This window comes from Coregonus lavaretus (assembly GCF_964263955.1).
Source record: "Coregonus lavaretus genome assembly, chromosome: 28".
Classification (NCBI taxonomy): Eukaryota; Metazoa; Chordata; class Actinopteri; order Salmoniformes; family Salmonidae; genus Coregonus; species Coregonus lavaretus.
The window spans coordinates 19,250,867-19,267,102 of record NC_140015.1 but is presented as its reverse complement, the minus strand read 5'-3'; positions in this window follow the sequence as shown (position 1 = coordinate 19,267,102).

The window sequence follows — 16,236 nt, the reverse complement described above, 5'->3', positions numbered from 1 at the left end:
TTTTAAACGACTCATGCAGCTTCCACGCATGAGCGAGTGTCTCAAATCAAGGAATAGAACAAGGAATCGAGTATAAACAGTTCCCCCCGAACGCTTTAATTGACTTTCACTAGAGTCAAATGGCGGTGATATAGCTAATGAAATGGAGGGGGAGGGGTTATAAATAAAGAGGGAATAGATGGGGTAGACCTAAAATAACACACAACTAGCTATTTAACAATGTAGAATAAATATGTGTGAGAAAAGACACAGGGTAGTGTAGGCCTGGCTACACACATGTTAAATTTGATCCATTTTAAACCACTCAAACCTAGGCAACTTCAAAGGCTAATTATTTTACAGGATTGATCTGAAAGCATGTTTTTTTATGATAGTGCGACGCCTGGTGGATATCAAACAACTTCATCAATGGACATGCAAGTAACAAGTCACAAAACTGTATTCAACAACAATGTAATAACAAAAACTAACATAAGGTAGAACAAAAACACACGAGAAATAAAAAATAAGAAATAAGAAGCACATGAGAAAGTAAGTAAGCATACTATATGCAGGGTCATTCAGTTCTAGTACGATATTTACAATGTGCAGGGATACTGGAGTGATAGAGGTAGATATCAGTGGAAGCTGCTGAAGGGAGGACGGCTCATAATAATGGCTGGAACGGCGCAAATGAAATGGCATCAAACACATAGAAACCATGTGTTTGATACCATTCCACCTATTCTGCTCGAGACATTATCACAAGCCCGTCCTCCCCAATTAAGGTGACACCAACCTCCGTTGGTAGATATGGATAGGGGTGACTAGGCATCAGGATATATGATAAACAGAGTAGCAGCAGCAGCATATATGATGATTGTATGTGAGTGGGTGTGCGGGTGTGTAGAGTCAGTATAAATGTACAGTTGAAGTCGGAAGTTTACATACACTTAGGTTGGAGTCATTAAAACTCGTTTTTCAACACCACAAATGTATTGTTAACAAACTATAGTTTTGGCAAGTCGGTTAGGACATCTACTTTGTGCATGACACAAGTCATCTTTCCAACAATTGTTTACAGACAGATTATTTCACTTATAATTCACTGTATCACAATTCCAGTGGGTCAGAAGTTTACATACACTAAGTTGACTGTGACTTTAAACAGCTTGGAAAATTCCAGAAAATGATGTCATGGCTTTAGAAGCTTCTGATAGGCTAATTGACATAATTTGAGTCAATTGGAGGTGTACCTGTGGATGTATTTCAAGGGCTACCTTCAAACTCAGTGCCTCTTTGCTTGACATCATGTGAAAATCAAAATAAATCAGCCAAGACCTCAGAAAAAAAATTGTAGACCTCCACAAATCTGGTTCATCCTTGGGAGCAATTTCCAAACGCCTGAAAGTACCACGTTCACCTGTACAAACAATAGTACGCAAGATAAACACCATGGGACCACACAGCTGTCATACCGCTCAGGAAGGAGACGCGTTCTGTCTCCTAGAGATGAACGTGCTTTGGTGCAAATCAATCCCAGAACAACAGCAAAGGACCTTGTGAAGATGCTGGAGGAAACAGGTACAAAGTATCTATATCCACAGTAAAACGAGTCCTATATCGACATAACCTGAAAGGCCGCTCAGCAAGGAAGAAGCCACTGCTCCAAAACCGCCATAAAAAAGCCAGACTACGGTTTGCAACTGCACATGGGGACAAAGATCGTACATTTTGGAGAAATGTCCTCTGGTCTGATGAAACAAAAATAGAACTGTTTGGCCATAATGACCATCGTTATGTTTGGAGGAAAAAGGGGTAGGCTTGCAAGCCAAAGAACACCATCCCAACCGTGAAGCACGGGGGTGGCAGCATCATGATGTGGGGGTGCTTTGCTGCAGGAGGGACTGGTGCACTTCACAAAATAGATGGCATCATGAGGAAGGAAAATTATGTGGATATATTGAAGCAACATCTCAAGACATCAGTCAGGAAGGTAAAGCTTGGTCGCAAATGGGTCTTCCAAATGGACAATGACCCCAAGCATACTTCCAAATTTGTGGCAAAATAGCTTAAGGACAACAAAGTCAAGGTATCACAAAGCCCTGACCTCAATCCTATAGAACATTTGTGGGCAGAACTGAAAAAAGAGGCCTACAAACCTGACTCAGTTACACCAGCTCTGTCAGGAGGAATGTGACTAAATTCACCCAACTTATTGTGGGAAGCTTGTGGATGGCTACCCGAAACGTTTGACCCAAGTTAAACAATTTAAAGGCAATGCTACCAAATACTAAATGAGTGTATGTAAACTTCTGACCCACTGGGAATGTGATGAAAGAAATAAAAGCTTAAATAAATAATTCTCTCTACTATTATTCTGACATTTCACATTCTTAAAATAAAGTTGTGATCCTAACTGACCTAAAACAGGGAATTTTTAGTAGGATTAAATGTCAGGAATTGTGAAAAACTGAGTTTAAATGTATTTGGCTAAGGTGTATGTAAACTTCCGACTTCAACTTTATGTGCATATTATGTGTGTGTGAGCAAATTATGGAGTGAGTGTTTGTGTGTGTGTTGGAGTGTCAGTGTGCGTGAGTAGGGCCCTGTGAGTGTGCATAGAGACAGTGCAAAAATAAAATACAAAGGTCAACTCAGATAGTCCATGTAGCCATTTTCTTAGCTATTTAGCAGTCTTATGGCTTGGGCATAGAAACTGTTCAGGAGCCTGTTGGTGTCAGACTTGATGCACCAGCACCGCTTGCCATGTGGAGGCAGAGAGAACAGTCTGTGGCTTGGGTGGCTGGAGTCTTTAACGATTTTCCGGGTCTTCCTTTCACACCGCCGGATATAGAGGTCCTGGATGGAAGGGAGCTCAGCCCCAGTGATGTACTGGGCTGTCTGCACCACCCTCTGTAGCGCCATGCAATCGAGCGCAGTGCTATTGCCATACCAAGCAGTGATGCAGCCAGTCAAGATGCTCTCAATGGTACAGCTGTAGTACTTTTTGAGGATTTGAGGGCCCATGCCAAACCTTTTCAACCTCCTGAGGAGGTGGTCCTCTGTAGCTCAATTGGTAGAGCATGGCGCTTGTAACGCCAGCGTAGTGGGTTCGATCCCCGGGACCACCCATACGTAAAAATGTATGCGCACATGACTGTAAGTCGCTTTGGATAAAAGCGTCTGCTAAATGGCATATTATTAAGAGGCGCTGTCGTGCCTTCTTCGCGCATGTGTGTGGACCATTTTACGTCCTTAGTGATTTGGACACCAAGGAACTTGAAGCTCTCGACCCGCTCCACTGCAGCCCCATCGATGTGTATGGGGCGTGCTCGTCCCCCTGTTTCCTATAGTCCACGATCAGCTCCTTGTTCTTACTGACGTTGAGGGAGAGGTTGTTGTTCCGGCACTACACTGCCAGGTCACTGACCTCCTCCCTGTAGGCTGTCTCATCGTCGCCGGAGATCAGGCCTACCACCGTCGTGTGGTCAACTTGATAATAGTGTTGGAGTCGTGCGTGGCCATGCAGTCATGGGTGAACAGGGAGTACAGGAGGGGACTAAGCACACACTGCTGTGGGGCCTCCGTGTTGAGGGTCAGCGTGGCGGGGTTGATGTTGCCTACCTTCACCTCCTGGGGTCGGCCCGCCAGGAAGTCCAGGATCCAGTTGTAGAGGGAGGTGTTCAGTCCCAGTGTCCTAAGCTTGGTGACGAGCTTGGAGGGGACAATGGCGTTGTCTATGGATCTTTTGGGGCGATATGCAAATTGGAGTCTGTCTAGGGTGTCTGGGATGATGGAGTTTATGTATGCCATAACCAACCTTTCAAAGCATGTTCATGTTTACAGATGTGAGTGCTACAGTGCGGTAGTCATTGTGGCATGAAGTCTTAGAGTTCTTGGGAACAGGAATGAGGGTGGTCATCTTAAACGTGGGGGTTACAGACTGGGACAAGGAGAGGTTGAAAATTCTCTCACTCTAACCTAATGTAGCAGGTGTAAAATAATCTCACCCCAACAACAACTGGGGGAAAGTAAATGCATGCGAGTAATCCTAACAGTGAGCTCCAAAAGTATTGGGACAGTGACAATTTTGTTGTTGTTTTAGCTCTACTCCAGCACTTTGGATTTGAAATGATACAAGGACTATGCGGTTAAAGTGCAGACTGTCAGCTTTAATTTGAGGGTATTTTCTTCCATATCGGGTGAACTGTTTAGAAATTACAGCACTTTTTATACATAGTACCCCCCATTTTAGGAGACCAAAAGTATTGGGACAAATTCACTTATATGTGTATTAAAGTAGTAAAATGTTAAGTATGTGGTCCCTTATTCCTAGCACGCAATGACTACATTAAGCTTGTGACTATAAAAACTTGTTGGATGCATTTTCTGTTTGTTTTGGTTGTGTTTCAGATTATTTTGTGCCCAATAGAAATCAATGGTAAATAATGTATTGTGTCATTTTGGAGTCACTTTTATTGTAAAAAAGAATAGAATATGTTTCTAAACTCTTCTACATTAATGTGGATGCTACCTAGATTACAGATAATCCTGAATGAATCGTGAATAATGATGAGTGAGAAAGTTACAGACGTACAAATATATCCCCAAGACATGCTAACCTCTCACAATTACAATAACAGGGGAGGTTAGTGTTTTTTTGGGGGGTATTATAGTTATGCCTCTGTAACTTTCTCACTCATCATTATTCACGATTCATTCAGGATTATCCGCAATCATGGTAGCAGCCACATTAATGTAGAAGTGTTAACTCCCGAGTGGCGCATTGGTCTAAGGCTGTGCCATTAGAGATCCTGGTTCGAATCCAGGCTCTGTCGTAGCCGGCTGCGACCGGGAGACCCATGGGGCGGCGCACAATTGGTCCAGGGTAGGGGAGGGAATGGCCGGCAGGGATGTAGCTCAGTTAGTAGAGCATGGCGTTTGCAACGCCAGGGTTGTGGGTTCGATTCCCACGGGGGGCCAGTATGAAAAATGTGTATGCACTCACTAACTCTGGATAAGAGCGTCTGCTTAATGACTAAAATGGAAAGGAGAGGAAGCATGTGATATAACAAGCCAATACATTCAACAGCAGTTTCAGTAATCCATAAAGTGCATACAATTTAAATCACAAGTAATTATTGACACTGATAGAAAATCACACAGGTTTGTAATATTTAAAAAAATTATACTCCCCCCACCCCAACCCTACCATTCCTACCCTGATTGGAGTAAACTAACGGACAGCAATACTTCTACTTCTACTTACAGCTATTTTCGCTCACATGTATGTTACATGTAGTTAAATAATTATACATAAAGTATATTCCTAATTTCTTCTTTCTGCAAGTGCTGGATTTTCACCCATAGTGGCGAATCCACTAAGTTATATTATTTTAGTGGTGATTTCTAAGGGTCACCAAAATCGCTGTATCAATTTCTGTGTCTGTGATAACACTCACATTTTTATTGAAAGCAAGAACATCACAGCAAAAAAAAAAGTAAAAGATGAATTTTACTTACCTTTGTCATTGCTCCTCCACAATCCCTTCAGCATCACTACTTCAGAAAATATTATTGCAGCCACTTTGAGATGGGTGTCCATCAGTGCTATCACAGCCCTCTCTTCAGCAGCCACTGGTCATTCCATTGTCTGCTTTGGCCCAGGGAGGGCAGGCAAGCCATAATTATGTCCTGTAATATCATGGAATCTCTTAGAGCCATGGACTTTATTGATCATGGAACAGAGCCAAACCAGTTGGATCTGGTTCCTGTGGAAGATATTGTCCATATAACAGTTAACACACCAAAGGTGAAGCTGTCATAGAAATACTTGACTCAAATGTAGTTAACTCAAAAATATCTCTCAAGAAACTGGAGCTTGTGAATCCAAGAATTAGACTTTATTTTGTAATAAAGCCGAGCTTGCTCCATGGAGCAACTGTCTCTCTCTGGCTCAGAAATCTATTTTATACACACACAAATGCACAGTCATGTTTACATAGCATACAAAGCTACTCCCCTTAAGATACATGATTAACATATTTTAGTGCCACTCTACCCTTATCTTTCAACGTCCAGATGTCACATGTGGCTTACTCCAAAAGGCCATGGGCGCTTTTCCATATGACCTCTTCCTCTTATCTCATTATATTGGTGGCAGACCCTTTCTCAAAAATAATACACATACACACATTAAGGCATGGTTACACACTGTATTGGCTATATTCCTTATTTAAACATACATCTGAATTATAGAATGTCAATCATGTTTACTATATATTTACTTTTGACATTTCCCAACATTTGCCTTAATGATACATAAAATATGACCATATAATCCCCCCTTTGGGACATTCCAACAATGTCCCAAATAATACAAAGATTAATTTTAAAATGAATGTAAGCATGCGCATTTACTTATTCTTAGCCTTGCCATATGTGGTTTCATTTTACACGCATATATTTAAACCAATATATCTTCCTCATTACTTGACCCATCCTGATGAGGACCCATAGCCCAGTCAGGTATTGGATACAAGTCTGCAAGGTTTTCCTCTATATTAACCTCCAAATGTTCCTGTTGGGCTTTGTAACCATGGCAGGCCCATCCACCCCCAGGAACAACTTCATACAAACATTCAGGATTCCCAAATGGACAGTCCATTGGTCCTCCTTTAACAAGGTTTCCCATATTCATTAACATACTGTCCTGGAGCTCCCTGAACTGGGTGTATTTCTTTGGCTGAACTAGTAACAATTGTCTGTACAGTCATTTGTTTTACTGTGGTTTGAATCAAAAGTGATTTTAACAGAGGTAGTATACAACAAAACACTACTCCCACCACTACAAGTGATATTCCTATCATTATTGCCATTTTTGTAAACATTGCACCCCATTTTCCCAAAGTTAAGTCCATCCAGTCCCATACCCAGCATTATCCTTAACCTCTTTTCGTAGTCCTTTGAGCTTAGTCATTGCTTCAGTGAAAGAACCATCCGGGGCAGTATTATTGGGGATAAAAGTACAACATTCATCTCCAAACATAACACAAACTCCACCTTTTTCCGCTAATAGCCAGTTTAGAGCCTGCCTATTCTGCCATGCCATTCTACTGGTAGCCTGTACTTGCTCTCCTAAAGCTGATAATGCAGAGTCTGTGTAATTAATAAACCTTTGTTGATTATAATAAATATCATTGATCCATTCTAGGTTTTTGTTGGTTGAAATCCAGACAAATATTGATTCAAATCCTGCTTTAATTTCATCTCTTGCCTTATATTCATTTGGAATTCCTCTGGGTTGACCTATTGCATTGAAATATACATTGGGGTCATGTTCATACGCTCTTTTTACCCTTTTATTATTATTCTGTGCATCCCTATTTGTCGTTTGATCTACCTCCCACTCTGATATAACCACCTCCTGAAGCATTTGTACTCTAGCACATACTCCCTTCCATCCTTTAGGCAAAGTAGCTGTAATCTTTTGTTCTCCACATACCCAAAATAAATCTGCCACTGCCACCGATTGATCCTCATAAGGAGAAATCAATGGCATTGCCAGTGTTTGCTTCTCACATTCCCCAGGGTCACCCGGCCCTCCATTTGTAGCTATTACCCCAGTACTTGATCCTGCTGCCTGATACACTGCTCTGTGGGGGGTATCTGCATTCCAGGACATATCATTATTTAGGTGCCATGTGATCTCACACTTTCCCTTAAATTTTCCCAAATCGTGCTCCCCATCTGTTTTATTGTAGCATTCATAATTTTGATTATAGTCTAAACGGTATTTTTCCGGTGCTTCCATTTTTCTGGGCTCTATTCTGGTATCACATTTTTTACACCACTCTCCCTATCCTACTTGATTATAGAATCTGTAATGATAGGGATTTCCCAAAAATGATAAACATTCTGCAGGACAGTAGGGCCTTTCTCCTCTTTTAAGATGACAGTAGCTTCGTTTCAAGTTAGCACAGTCCTTGTAACTGTGTGGATTTGGTATTACTATCAATTATTTTAATGGAGAAGGAGCACATACTAAACAATTCGTTTTTCTATTAATTAATTTAGCTGAATATTGTGCCCATTTGTACCAATCATTTTGCATGGCTCCCTCCCATAGCCTTTCTATTTTTGTTGATGCTATCATTACTTTCGGTGTTACTGTTGGGGCTGAAGTAGATTGTCTATTTTCCTGACTTCCCCAATTAGTTAAAGAATCCCATACATTTTGAAAAAACCCAGTTGTTCCTATTTTTTCTAATCCTGTCTTTGTTGGTTCAACCGCTATAGTACTTAGTGGTCCTTGGGTAGTGGTCATAGTTACATTAACTATTTCAGGTTCTTCTTCCTGTCTAGATTGGTGTTTGGAAATAGGATCAATATCCATTGTTATTATACAATTCCCTTCTAACCCTTTAACACTAACTATTTCCAATATGTACTTTGCATTATTATCTTGAGTCAATTCCTTAAAGGTCATTTCCCAACTAGTGTCTCCTTTGTTAACTTCTATTTGGCAACCATATTCATCCCAGGTTGCTTCTCCTCTTGTTTGATGATTAGCCCACCCACAAAGTGATTTTTCTGGCAGAGGTTTTATCCTACGTATTGAAAATGATTTTTGAGTTTCCATAGCTGTCAGTACTTGGGCTGGAATATAAATACTGATTTGAGCTATTTCCAAAGGTACATGCTTTTTTATTCTATTTCTTATTTTAGCTTCAGGAACCAATTTCTTAAGTACTGACGGAATCATGAGATGTTTGGCTTGTTTTATTTCCATTATTTTTCCATGTCCATTCCCTTTTATCTCAACTTCTACAGAATTATTTTTTAAGCATTTTATTCTAAACATTGCATATCCTTCAATCTGACATTTCCCCAATCTAGGCCATCCTGTGTACGATACTTGTTCTTTATTTACAACAACAATTCTTCCTGGCTCAGTAAGACTATCTCTAGAATATTGTATAGTTGTAGGCAGACTCACCACCATCTCTCCTAGGTTAACTGCTATTACCGTTAGAGCAATTCGACAGTTCTTAAATTGTCGGAGATCATGTGAGGGCAGAGAAGTCAATTGTGGGAATGTCCCTTTCCTCAACAGCAGAGGAGTCTCTTCCTTCAATGGTAGAAAGATCGCTTCCTCCTCCATCACCTGTTGTCCCTCCATTCCCTGGGTCTCTGCTTGTGTTTGGGGGATCTGCCATGGCAGGTATCCTATCAGCAGTATTCCCCACATCATCAGGCCCCACCTCCCGACTCTCCGGATTTTCAGGAGGGAGTGCCTGTTGTCCTTTGACGTTGGCACTTGGACTCGTGCATGCTTCTTCTTCTTGGACTCCATCTGGTGCCTCGACATCCTCCTCTTCCCCATGGCTCGCCGATGGCAGACCGGTTCTCTTCGGGACCCTGGTGCAGTGGTTTAGATGGTACCACGTCGTGCTTCCTTCCACCTGTACTGCTGTGGGCGTCGCTCGGATCACTGTATATGGTCCTTCTCTCCTGGGCTCGTTCCACTTCCTGCGAAACACTCGGATGTAGACTCGATCTCCTGGAATCACCGGCCCTGGCTGCTCTGGTCCAGGTTCCAGTTCTCGCCCTTTTTCCTGGAGATAGATCACTTTATGTATAGCAGTTAGTTGTCTTACATATGCTTTAAGTTCCATCTCTAATTGTTCCAATGAGGGTCCTTTGTAGGGCCCTCTTAGACCTGGCACTGGCATGGGTCGACCCGTAAGCATTTCATGCGGGGTTAGATGCGTATTTCTGTTAGTTTGCATGCGATAACTCATCAACGCTAGTGGTAGTGCATCCACCCAATTGAGCTTTGCACTAGCACAGATTTTATTCAGTTTAGCCTTAAGGGTGCCATTAATTCTCTCAACCATCCCCTGAGATTGTGGCCGAAACACACACCCTAGTCTTTGCTTAATCCTTAGCTGCTGTAATACTTGCTTCACTGTTTTCTGAATAAACGCTGATCCATTGTCTGAACTGATTTCTATTGGTATTCCAAATCTGGGTATTACTTCTCTGGTTAGAAATTTGATTACTGTTCCTGATCCTAGATCTGCTGAGGGTACCGCTTCTACCCATCTACTGAATCTATCTATGATCACTAGCATGTACCTTTTGCCATTCACCTTTTTTATCATATCTACATAGTCCATGACTAAGTGTCGAAATGGTCCTTCAGGAACTGGTATGTGCCCTATAGGCATTGTTATTCCTTTCCTTACATTGTTTTGTGCACACACCTCACATCTTGCTAATGCCTCATCTATTGTTGCCTGTAGGTATGGAGACCAGTATCCTTGTTTTTTAATTTTCCTTACTATTTCCCCCCTTGCGCAATGGTCAAAACCATGCGCATCAGTTATCAGTAAGTTGAGCAACACAATGGGTGCTACTATGGTTCCTTCATGAGACCTCCATAATCCCTTCACATCTTTGGTGGCCCCTCTTTGGTGCCACATAGTCTGTTCATACGGTCCTGCTCTTTCCTGCATCCTTATTATATCATCTGGCTGTGGTATGGATTCAATAATGACCATTGGTGCTGTTAACACTGGGACGGTGCATCTAGATGCCTTCTTTGCAGCTTCATCAGCTGCATTGTTTCCTTTGGTTATAAATCCCTTTCCTTTCCTATGCGCCTGACATTTCACTATCGCCAATTTAGTGGGATACATTAACACCATCATTAATTCCACAATCTGCTCGTGGTGTTGTATGGGTGTACCATCGCTTTTCTTGAACCCTCGCTGCTTCCAGACTGCCCCAAACAAATGACACACCCCATGTGCATATGCTGAATCAGTATAGATATTAACAGTTTTTCGTTTTCCTAGGATGCAAGCTGCAGTGAGTGCTTTTAGTTCAGCCAACTGGGCTGAGCATGGCTGTGGACAGTATTCTGCTATCACCTCTTTGAAATCTTCTCCTTGTTTTTGCACTACTGAATAGCCTGCATGATTTCCCACATGATCTTTATAACAGGATCCATCAACAAAATACTCTTCTATGCACTCTTCCCCCAGGCTGGACAACGGGGTTGACTCTAAGTCTGGCCTTAGTCGAGTAAATGTCAATGAATCTGCTACACAGTCATGTGCTTGCCCCTCAAACTCTAAGGGGATTATTTCAGCTGGGTTTACTGTACTGCATCGTTTAATGGAAACATCTGGATAGGTCAATAGAGTCATGTATTCCAAAGTTCTAACATTGGTAAGGACAAACTTCCCTTGTTCTATTAGTTCCACTATTTTATGATGTGTATATATTATTACCGGGTATCCCATAGTAATTGTGGACGCTTTGTCATATGCATATTGTAATGCAGCTAGACCTTGATAACAGGTTGGATATCCCTGGGCAACAGAATCTAGTTTAGAACTATAATACGCAATAGGTTGTTTTCTTCTTCCACTGCATGTCTCTTGCATAAGTACCGCTGTTGCATACCTATCACATCTATTTGCCACATACAACAAGAATGGTTTTGTGTAATCTGGGGCTGCTAGAGCCGGAGCTGACTGCATTTCCTTCTTTATTGTTTCGAACGCAGTCAATGCGTCACTGTTCCATTCCAGGCTTGCTCTAAGGTCTAGTTGTCCTGCTTCTTTCATGATTTCTCACAGAGGAGCAGTTTTAACCGCATACTCCTCTATCCAGTCTGAGCTGAATCCAGTCATCCCTAAGAACGTCATCATCTGAGCAACTGTTTGAGGAAGTGGTGCCTTGCTGATTCCTTCCAATTGTCCTGGTGCTATCGCCTTTGTTCCATGTGCAATTGTTCTTCCTAGATATTCAACTTGAGATTGGCAGGACTGAAGTTTCTTTTTTGACACCTTGTGTCCTCCTTCTGCCAGTCGCTTTAAAACCTTCATAGAATCAGCATGGCATTGTGCTAAGGAGGCAGCGCCGATCAACAGATCATCCACATACTGGATCAATGTTCCTTCAAGTATTAGATATTCTAGATCTGCTCTTAACACCTGATTGAACACATGAGGAGAATGCTTAAATCCCTGTGGAGTCCGAGTATATGTGTATTGCTTACCTTTGTAGGTAAATGCAAACAAGTGTCTGCACTCTTCTGCCAGGGGCACACTAAAAAATGCTCCACATAGGTCAATCACTGTGAAGTACTTGGCTTCTGGGGGAACATTGGTGAGTAGCGTATGAGGGTTTGGAACATCAGCAGGCCAATCTTGTACTATGTCATTTATGGCCCTTAAGTCATGTACCAGCCTCCACTTTTTCCCCATCTGCTTTAAGGACCGGCAACAAAGGTGTGTTACAACAACTTTGCGTTTCTATCAATACTCCTGCTTTTATCAGTCCCTCAATTGTGGCACTGATGCCCTCTACTGCTTCAGGTTTCATATGGTATTGAGCCCTCCAAGGGGGCTTAACATCTGGCTTTATTTTGACAAACACAGGACATGCTGATTTTACCAATCCAACATCTGTATCATGTTGTGACCATACCTCATGAGGTATGTTTTTCTCCATTTCCTATTTTTGCTGGTCCTCAAATGCTGTTGCTTCCCCTAGCTGTGTTAGCTGTTGGGATGTAACTTCCACTTCCCTTGGGTCACCAGTCATTATTGTAGTATGGTGTATCTTGATTAAGGCTTTATCTTTTGAGTGATAAATCAGTGGATTTTTTGTCTTGTTCCATTGAATTGTTTTTGCTCACTTCATCATGGGGCCCAAATCCTTGGCCTCCATTCCCTTGTTCACCAGCAAGGTAATGTGTGGGGCAGCTTGAGAAACATTATACCATTTTGCCACAAAGTCTGAGCCATCCATGTCCGTCACCTCCATTGCTGCTCCTTTTTTTCCTATAATTATGTACTGAGACATTATAGGTACTGATTTCCCATTTGCATTTAACAACCACAGTTGCTCTAAAAGATCATCACGATAGGGATCATATTGCATGGTGCAGTGAAATTCTGACTTTCCTCTTTCTGCTTCTGGTATCTGAGCCTGAATAAACCGACCCCATTTCTTTACTACCCTATCTACTTCTGTCTCAATATCCCCTAACCAATAGACATTTGCTGTATCCTGTTTCATTACCATTTGTAAGTTTAACCCTGCCCTGTCTATAATTACCCCTTCAGAGGAACATCGAATTTGTATACCCATTTTGCATAGGGCATCTCTTCCCAATAGATTGACAGGGGTGTGTTCTGATACAAGTATAGGGAGGGTTGCGGATTTGCCATCCGCTGTCAGGCGAACTGGAGCTGTCATTGGAATTAACTGCGTTTGTCCCGAGAATCCTATAGTTTTGGCATATTTGCCAGACATGGGGAGGTGAGAGGCATAATTTGGACTTACACAGGTGTAAGTGGCTCCAGTGTCAACCATCATGGGTGTGCCTCTGTTCTCTATTTGAACCTGCAGTATAGGTTATTGATCAGCTCGTGTAGTTAGTACTGTAAACTGACCCTCCCCGGTAGGATTCTCTAGGCACCCCTAATACCCCTGATTGGGCCCTGCCCATGGATTCACAGGACCTTGGATTTGTTGCTGATTTTGTTGCCAGCCGTCAGGTTGCTTCCAATTATTTTGGTTTTTGTTCCCCTGTTGTTGCCAGGGGTTTGTGGGGCAGTTTCGTATGGTATGCCCTTGCTGCTGGCATCCCCAGCAAATTCCAGGTGGCCCTTGTGGGCCCCGATTTCCTCCTTTTTGATTATTTTGCTGACATTTTTGTTGTTTATTGTTATTATTCCATTGTCGGGGTTGTTGTGCATACACATTCACTACTGGTACTGTGGGTTGTACTTGGGCCTGTGGTGCGGGAGGCAGATATGACCCTCCTGGATTGACTGCAGCCATTATTCCTGTTTCATTTGCAGGTGCTGTTACTGGGGCCTGGATTTTCTTCTTCCCTCTGTCAGTTCTTCCAATTGGAGTTGAGTCAGTTTCCTCTGAATGTCTCTCCCCTGCTCCATAAGTCTCTGTTCATCCTTTCTGTGTTTTTCTACTGCATGTATCACATGGTCACATAATTCTTTGTGTGTCTTTGAGGTTAGTCCCACCACATCTTCCAGCCTGCTTCTCACTGATTGAGGCATTGCCTCTATTATGGAGTTTCGGAATAGAGTTGTCATCAGTGGGTCCCCTTCTGGATCTCGTTCTGTTTCCAGTCTCCATCGTTTCATCTGTTCATGTAGATAGGCAGCTGGATTCTCAGTTTCTCCCAGTGTCCCCCCTTTCAGTGACTTGGGGTCAATTCTCGCCGTGTATTCCAGTCTTAGTGCTTGCCAGACTTCGGGGCGGTGTGAATCAAAGTCCATCCCATCTCCTTGTGGGTCACTCACTTCTCTACTCAGGTCACTGTTCCCCAGTATATCCTCCATTTTTGCCTTTCCAACCACCCTTGCCAACAGTGCCTTCAGATCCCCCACAGCCAGCAGTTTCCCCATGGTTTGTTCCTCAAAAATCCTAATCCATTTTCCTGCCCCATCATGCAAATCTGGCAGACGGGCAACCAATCCTTCCAGGTCCTGTGATCCCCACGGAACATAGTGAGCCTGGGTACCTTTTATTAGAATTGGATATTGTCCCTTGTATTTTTCAGGTCTTCTCAATGTTCTCCAATTGCGCAATCTTTCTTCCCTTATGCCTTGATTGCAATCTCCCCATATTTCAGCTGCTGCTCCTTCTTCCTCCTCTAGCTCTCTGCCTGTACGCTGTCTTACCTCACTTTGCTCCCTCTCTTTTTCTTCCTTTTCTCTCAACATTCTCCTCATCCTGTCCATTTCTCTCTCTATTAGTTCGTTTGTTGCTTCAATATCTGCCATTTCTTCATCTGAGACTTCTCCATCATCTCTCTTCGTCATTTTCATTCTTCCCAATGCTTCCCTCAGCTCTCCATAGCAGTCCAATCTATTTGGCTTGATTTCTGCCCTTCGCTTGATTCCTTCTGTTTTCTTTGAGTCTTTTTCCATCCTTTGGGAGGATGTAAACAAAGGTCTTTCTTCTTCCATTTCTATTTCTCCTTTTATTGATATTACTCAGGACACCTGGGGATATTGTCCACCAACATATGGTGGGGGTCCCACAGACCAATCTGCTTTCTTTTTGTTTGTTTTCTCATCATCTTTTTTCAACATGTTTCTGGCTTCTCGCATGTTCTTTAGCAATCCTTCTCCTTCCATTTTGAACATGATGAGTACTTCTTTTTCTCTTTCTTTTTTGGCGCTTCTCTTCTTTCCTGTGTTTTTTGCTTTATGGTTCTTTATCAGTGTTTCCATTACCTCACACACCAAGACATCAAATGTTCCTCCTTCAGGTCATTTGGTGCCCATTTTCCTGGTGCGTTTCTCCCATTTTTCAGATGTTTTCGCTATTTCTTCCTTGCCTAAGGGATACCTAGCACTCAGTATTTCTACTGCCGTTTTATTCATATTTATGGCCTATATTTTTAACTTCCTTTTTAATCTATTTTAGTATTCCTCCTATTTATTTATTTTTTATATTAGTATTTGCTTTTATTGTTAAACTATTTGTGCTTCTTTGATTATTGTTTGGTTAGAACTTATTTATTATTAATGGGCATTTGACAGTCTCTTTATATCATAATAATATTTCCTGATGTCCACTTTTCCTTTGTGTGGACACCTCATGAATCTTACCCTTGCTAGTGTTTTATCTTAGCTTTAAATCACTCAGCTCTATTCTTTATGTAATAATAAAATAATTTCTCCTGATGTCCACTTTTCCTTTGTGTGGACACCTCATAAATCTTTCCCTTGCTAGTGTTTTATCTTAGCTTTAAATCACTCAGCTATATGTGTGTTCCTACCCCTACGAGCATCCACACACCATTCACTCTTTCTCTCCTGGTGTGAGACCGGGTGCGTCCTTCCTACCAGGTTACACTTAAGTAACGGTCCAGAAAAGGTGCGTCAACCTTTCCCCACCAAGGACAGAGATTTTCATACTCACTTGCACTCTCACTCTTTCACGCACTTGTCTAAGTTACCTGTAAACTTAACCCCTTCTTGATACACTTCCTCAACACAAGAAAACAGTTTTAAACAGGATTTCTATTTATCTAGCCCCCTAGGTGATACACTTCCTTGACACACCCGGACTTCTACTACGCTTTCCTAAGCGACCTGTAAATTCTGCTCTCTTTCTCTGATTCACTTCCACAGAGAAAAAACAATATTTCTACAGGATTTCGCCTACCTAAGCAGTCCTAAAAAACGATTCACT